The following is an 8182-nucleotide window of genomic DNA, read 5'->3' as shown; positions in this document are numbered from 1 at the left end:
CGGAACAGTGTTACTTCTTCATTTCTCAAAGGAAAAACCTCAACCAATTTCTAAAGACTGTTGACATCCAGTGGAAGCGGTAGGAACTGCAAGAAGGTCCCTTTAGAAATCTGGATTCCCAATGAAACCCATTGAAAAGAGAGTGACCTAAAAAAAAAATCTGAATGGTTTGTCCTCTGGGTTTCGCCTGCCAAATAAGTTCTGTTATACTCACAGACATGATTCAAACAGTTCTAGAAACATCAGAGTGATTTCTATCCAAATATACTAATAATATGCATATCTTATCTTCTGGAGATGAGTAGCAGGCAGTTGAATTTGGGCATGCTTTTCATCCAAAATTCCACATGCTGCCCCCTATCCTAGAGAAGTTAAACAAAGCATGTGTGTGCTGATGATTCAACCATATACACATCAGCATTATATAGAGCCCTTATTGCATGGAACTTTCTTCCATCTAATATTGCTCAAATAAACAGCAAACCTGGTTTCAAAACAAAGATAAAGCAACGGCACAACGACTCTCTCCTATTTGACCTAGATAGTTTGTGTATGCATTGATATGTGTGCCTCTTAATTTTTTTTATGTAGTTCTGTCCTTGAGCTGTTCTTGTCTATTGGACCCCAGGAAGAGTAGCTGTTGCTTTTGCAACGTGGATCCAAATAAAATAGCAAATACCAAACCTACACCACACGATGTTACAGGAAGACCAAAAAGATCATCAAGGACAACAACCACCTGAGCCACTGCCTGTTCACCCCACTATCATCCAGAAGGCGATGTCAGTACAGCTGACAAAAAGCGTCTTTCTCAATGCCATCAGACTGTTAAATAGCCATCAGTAGCACCTTAGAGGCTGCTGCCCTATATACATAGACTTGAAATTGCTGGCCACTTTAATAATGGAATACTGGTCACATGATTAATATATTTTGCATTACTCATCTCATATTTATATACTGTATTCTATTCTACTGTATTGTAGTCTATACCACTCCGACATTGCTCATCCATATATTTATATATTCTTAATTCCAATCCTTTACTTTAGATTTGTGGGTATTGTTGTGAATTTTATTTTACCTTTATTTAACTAGGCAAGTCAGTTAAGACCAAATTCTTATTTTCAATGACGGCCTAGGAACGGTGGGTTAACTGCCTGTTCAGGGGCAGAACGACAGATTTGTACCTTGTCAGCTCGGGGGTTTGAACTTGTAACCTTCTAGGCTACCCTGCCGCCCCAATTGTTAGATATTACTTGTAAGTAATTACTGCACTGTTGGAGTTAGAAACACAAGCATTTCACTACATCCGCAATAACATCAGCTAAACACATATGTCTGATCAATAACATTTGATTTGATTTGACTAAGACTGCACTCAATGAGCTGTATAGGGCAATAAGCAAACAAAAATGTTTTACATCCAGAGGCGCCTCCTCTCGTGGCCAGTTATTTTAATGCAGGGAAACTGAAACCTGTTTTTCAACATTTTTACCATGCATGTCACCTGTGCAACTAGAGGCAACAAAACTCTAGATCACCTTTATTCCACACAACAACAAAAAGCATTCAAGGCTCTCTCTCTCCAACCCTTTGGCAAATCTGACCATAACTATACCAGCCTGATTCCTGCTTACCAACAAAAACTCAAACTGGAAGTACCAGTGATGCGCTCAATACTGTACGTGAGTGGTCCGAAGAAGCGGATGCATTTTTTTTGCATTTTTTTTGTCTCAATCCAAAGCATCTGCGGTGGAAGGGGGCCTTGCTATTGCACTCCACACTGTCCTCTCCCACCTGGACAAGAGGAACACCTATGTAAGAATGCTGTTCACTGACTACAGCTCCATGTTCAACACCATAGTGCCCTTCAAGCTCATCACTAAGTTCAGGACCCTGGGACTGAACACCTTCTGAAACTGGATCCTGGACATCCTGACTTGCCGCCCCCAGGTGGTGAGGATAGGCAACAACACATCCGCAACAACACACTAACCCTCAACAAGGGGGCCCCTCAGGGGTGTGTGCTTAGTCCCTTCCTGTACTCCCTGTTCACCAACAACTACATGACCACGCACGACTCCAACAATGTCATTACGTTTGTTGACGACACAATGGTGGTAGGCCTGATCACCGACGAAGATGAGACCACCTATAGAGAGGAGATCAGTGACCTGGCAGTGTGGTGCCAGGACAACAACTCCCCCTCAAGTTCCTCGCTGTACACATCACTGAGGAATTAACATGGTCCACACACACCAACACAGTCATGAAAAAGGCACAACAACGCCTCTTCCCCCTCAGGAGGCTGAAAGGTCCTCAATGTATTACAGCAGTAATAGCATCAGTAAGAGCATCTTGACGGTCTGCATCCCAGCTTGATATGGCAACTGCTTAGCATCGGACCGCAATGTGCTACAGTGTGTAGTGCATATGGCCCAGTACATCACTGGGGCCGAGCTCCATGCCATCCAGGACCTCGATACCAGGCTGTGTCAGAGGAAGGCCCTAAAAATTGTCAAAGACTGCAGCCACCCAATTCACAGACTGTTCTCTTTGCTTCCGCACGGCAAGCGGTACTGATGCACTGAGTATGGAAGCAAGAGGACCCTGAACAGTTTCTACTCCCAAGCCACAAGACTACTAAATAGTTCACCAGATAGCTAACATACACTGCTGCTACTCTTTATTATCTATCCTGTTACCTAGTCACTTCACCCCTGCCTACATGTACATATCTACCTCAATGACCTCATACCCTTGCATATCAACTCAGTACTGGTTACCGTATATATAGCCAAGTTATTTTTACTTGTTGTGTAATTATTCCTTATGTTATAATTTTTTCTAATTTTTTCTCTCTAAATTGTTTGGAAAGGCGCATTTATACGCATTTCACTGTTAATCTACACCGGTTGTTTATGAAGCATGTGACAAATACAATTTGATTAGATTTGACCTAACATCCTTCTCAACAGTCAAACCCCACCACTGTACAGTACTGTTTAAATTACACAACAAACACCACAGTCTGTGTTCCCTACTCCAGTGTGTGTGGAAGGCAGAGATGAGTAGGAGAGAACAGAGGTTGAATGACTCCACTGTTGCTGCTGGGGCCAGCTTATTGTGTGTTTAATGACTAGGTGGACAGTGGCAAGGCAAGAGGCTCCAGTTGCAAGGCACTAAACAAGAGGGATCTTGGGCAAATACTGTCTGTCTATCTGTCTCCACGGAGATAGCATATCAAACAATGCTTTCTAATTAGTGTTTTGTCATAATGGAGACAAGGAGGGAGGCGGTTTGGAGACAAAATGAAAGGGATTGCTTGATTGCCCCCAAAGCAAAACAGAATCAAATGAAGGATCAATTCCACACTCCAATGATCTTGTCATTTAAAACATTTGGTCTGCTTGGTAAGACTGGAACCAGCATTCATCTGATTAATTAAAAAAGGTTATTGCACACTCAATTTTATGTTTGCATTCTTCCCTCTGATCTTATTTAATTTCATTACTGATACATTTGGAAAGTTAAGTACACTGACTTGAAGAAGCATCAATTCAACTTTTCTCCATTACAACCCTGCACTGGTAACCTCTCCGATACCCTTCCACCTTTTTGTACCACCTGATTGTGTTGAATTCACAGATGGAGGGTTGTAAGGGAGAGGGGTGACACAGAGCAATACCCACTTAGTGAGGTGTTTGTGAGATTCAGCGTTTGTGTGTGTGTGTGTGTGATGTTTATGGATATGTGTTTGTATGTGTTTGCGGTTAACCTCATAATTTTTTTCTGATCTGCTGTGAGTGTATCCTTCCCGTGGAGTAACAATCCATAGTGGGAGACACACCAAGTCAAGAATCAGCCCAAGGCCCAGAGACAGAAACAAACACACACATACACGCACACTGTGCAGGCCGTGGATCTAAGGCTTCCCCTGTGCCCCCATGTGGAGAGAAGCCCCAGGGGAACTGACGCCAGCTGAAACCGAAGAACAAGGTAAGGGCCCCGCTGACACACACACGCACACACACACACACACTGGCTCAGCTGTTAGACTCAGAGGTATGTCTGAGCGATACAGATAGAGCTGGGAGTGAAGCAGACTGCCAAACTAACCAGGAAGAATACACACTGTGAAAACAGACACATAGAGATGGAGACAGGGAAAATTCCACGTGCCATGGTACAGTGGTTCCTCCTTTAAAAGTTGCTTTATACTGCGGCACACCCTGTGTGCTGTTGCAGCATTCTGTGGCACGTCATTTAATTCTCAGCCATTTCTTCTGTTACTGCAAGTTATTCCTAGTTTGACCACCAGAGAGCATCTGTGAGCATTTGATAGTATTCCGTATCGACATTACCAGAGAATTTAAAACCTTTTTTGTAATAACATAGTATATGGGATTGATTTTAGGAAATTTGGCTTAATTAATTTGATTAATATTATGGTGTTTCCATTCAGAGAAAAATTGTCAGTTTGTAAATTCAGACCATTTCGCTCTCAGAGAGCACACTGGATGTTCGGGCTGAGGAGTAGGGTTGATTTGAGCATTCTGGCCTTACAACGGCAGTCAAGCACCCAAGCTAACGTTGGCTAGCTACTTACAGACACAAATGAGACTACTCTGACCATTTTACTTGCCCTAGCAGAGCTGGCAAGGCAGTTTTAGTGTTAACCAGAGAGTTGGTGAATGTGCTGTTGGAAACAATTTAATAATGCTTTTTTTTACATTTACTGACACCGGCCATATTCAACAGGTGTTGAGCGTCCGTAAAGCAATTATTCTGCGCTCTGGTACACTCAGACAAAAGTGCTCTGAAATCCATGTAGATGGCAGTCTTTTGTGGAGCAACAATGCTTCGAGAGTGGCTGTTGTCTATGTGTGCAGAGGGTCCCTGGTTCAAGCCCAGGTAGGGGCGAGGAGAGGGACAGAAGCAAAACTGTTATACTGGTACCATTCTAATCAAGAGAATCTCCTCTTTGTAATTATGTAAGTCTGGGCACCGAGCTCATTTGTCATCGATCGCTAGACCAGAAATAGTCCGAAGTTTTCATTTTTCCCTACTTTTTCATTACGCAGACATAAACACAATTGACGCCATCGAGGTGTGGATGTTTACTTTCTACACAAGTTGTTTTTTCCCAGTTTCGTCCAACGAACAGATTGTAGAGGTAAAATAAAAAGAGCAACATTTTTTATGGAATTCTAAGCATCACTCCAGTTAAAACAGGCTCTGCTAACGTTCCATTCCATTAATTTCCTATGGACTCGCGCTAGTGTTCCAACTTAGCCAACGTTCTTAAGCTGTTTTTCAGCCTTGGGGGAATTTTGACTCTAACGGTTTTCTTCCGCTGAAGGAGAGGAGGACCAAAATGCAGCGTGGTTAGAGTTCAACATGTTTAATAAAGACCATTCACGCGAACACTACAAAATACAAAAACAAATGTGAAAACCGAAACAGTCCTATCTGGTGCAATGACACAAAGACAGAAGACAATCACCCACAAAATACCCAAAGAACATGGCTGCCTAAATATTGTTCCCAATCAGAGACAATGATAAACACCTGCCCCTAATTGAGAACCAATCTAGGCAACCATAGACTGACATAAACACCTAGACTAGAAAAACACCCCATAAACATACAAAACCCCTAGACCAGACAAAACACATAAATCCCCCATGTCACACCCTGACCTAACCAAATAATAAAGAAAACAAAGATAACTAAGGCCAGGGGCGTGACAGTACCCCCCCCCCCCCCCCAAAGGTGCAGACTCCCGGCCGCACACCTAAATCCATAGGGGAGGGTCTGGGTGGGCGTCTGCCCACGGTGGCGGCTCTGGCGCGGGACGTGGACCCCACTCCACCATAGTCTTTGTCTACTTTAGTCTCTTCCTCTGGCTCTGGCGGATCCTGGCTGACTGGCGGCTCTGGCGGCTCCTGGCTGACTGGCGGCTCTGGCGGCTCCTGGCTGACTGGCGGCTCTGGCGGCTCCTTGCAGACTGGCAGCTCTGGCCTATAGATAGCCAGAGCAAATTTATGAAAGCACCGAATGTCCATTGAGAAAGCACAACGACTATACAATTTAGGTAAGCTAAGAATGACGAGAATAATCAAGTCAGTAAATGTTGAGTAGTTAGCCTATAGTTAACATACTGGCAAATTTGATGTATAACTACTAACGTTAGGTAGATAGCTAACATACCGGTACATACTGCTGTAATGATATGCTGTGTGGTTCGTAAAGACAGCGTAGCTAACAAATTGTCAGCTAACATAACATGTAAGGTAACTTATTTGAAAAGTCATTACTTTATTTCATTGAGTAGCAAGCTACCCCTTGGTCATTAGGGCAAATCTGGTCTATGATAGGAGGGGGAGTTTTCACACCTAGCTCAGCTATTAGACTATTCTTTAGTAAAGGTTGAATAGGGGGACAAACTACCTGCCCTCCAGGTCACCTACACCACCCGTTGTCACAGGAAGGCCAAAAAGAGAGACCGATAAACAGCTTCTATTTCAAGGCCATCGCTCCACAAAAGTCGCTCCACAAAAGCCAAGGGGAACAACTACTTCAATGTCTCAGAGTGAGTGACGTCACCGATTGAAACACTATTAGCGTGAACCCTGCTGTTAAACAGCCATCAGTAACATTGAGTGGCTGCTGCCAACATACTGACTCAAATCTCCAGCCACTTTAATAATTAAAAATTGTATTTAATAAATGTATCACTAGTCACTTTAAACAATGCCACTTTATATAATGTTTACATACCCTACATTACTCATCTCATATGTATATACTGTACTCTATACCATCTACTGCATCTTGCCTATGCCGTACGGCCATCGTTCATCCATATATTTATATGTACATATTCTTATTCATTCCTTTACACTTGTGTGTAAAAGGTAGTTATTGTAAAATTGTTAGATTACTTGTTAGATATTACTGCATAGTCGGAACTAGAAGCACAAGAATTTTGCTACACTCGCATTAACATCTGCTAACCATGTGTATCTGACAAATACAATTTGATTCGATTTGATTTGTCTATTATTCAGCTATTAGCCTTCCTCCCCAACTTGCAAGAAATTGCTGTTCCCATCGCATTCCTTTCCCTCTTCCACGCATCATCATTCTGCTCCTGAGGAGCTCGCTTGTGGTCGTGCTGGCAGGATATGGCAGCATCTTTGGGTGTGCGTCAAGAATTCTGCATACAGTAGCACGTTTGTATGAAGGTGTGGTTATTCACAGGCAAATTGTTATATGCTATGGAGGTACATTTGTGTCTTTTTGTCGAGAGCAAAACCTTTTTTATTTTCAATCAAAAATAATTGTTCTGAAATAAACTTTTTTTCCGACACAAAGAAGTCAAAGCGGACACCTACGAAGATGGCATCTCAGGTGTGCAGCACTGGGCTGTATTGACGTATCCTAAAAATGACATCTGCTGCTTTAGATTGAACAAAAAATAAGCTGTTTTCTTTACTTTCAGAGAGTGAGCTGACCAAGGGGTCGAAAATGTAGACATTGCCAGATGTTCACTGTCCGAGGAGCAGGCCGTGGAAGCTTTATTGCTGGCAAAAGTGTCCATAACCAGAGGTAATTCAACTATTCTGTGTCCTTTTTCTCCATCTCTGCCTGTCTTGTTGTACATGGAACCTGTCTCACATGCCTTAATTAAAAAAAACTTAATAGGGATAAGCGTCCCGTCAACGGGTCAGTTGTAAATCATGCAGCGCCGTGTGTCACGATCGCACATTTTTGAGAAACAACAAATGTCGGTACACAGAAGTGTCTTATATTGGCTGAAATCTTAAATTCTTGTTAATAATATACTGCACTGTACAATTTACAGTAGCTATTACTGAAAGAAATGCCATGCTATTGTTTGAGGAGAGCTTCTAACAACAAAACACTTTTTTCACCACGATAGGTTTGATAAATTCACCTGGTGAAATGTGTACTTACATTCTGAAATCTTGCTCTGATTTATCATCCCAAGGGTCCCAGGATAACATGAAGTGTCGTTTTGCTAGATAAAATCATTTTTCATATCCTAAAAAGGTCCATATAACATGCACAATCGATTTTGTATTTCCACTCAATTTGCAAAGAAAGGAATCTGTGAAAATCTAACCCTAAACGTTGTTTCAACCAGTCAAAT

Source organism: Oncorhynchus mykiss, chromosome 1, assembly GCF_057628025.1.
Source record: "Oncorhynchus mykiss isolate SJ-2025 chromosome 1, ASM5762802v1, whole genome shotgun sequence".
In the NCBI taxonomy this organism is placed as follows: domain Eukaryota; kingdom Metazoa; phylum Chordata; class Actinopteri; order Salmoniformes; family Salmonidae; genus Oncorhynchus; species Oncorhynchus mykiss.
The sequence above is the reverse complement of the archived record's forward strand: the minus strand, read 5'-3'. Positions refer to the sequence as shown.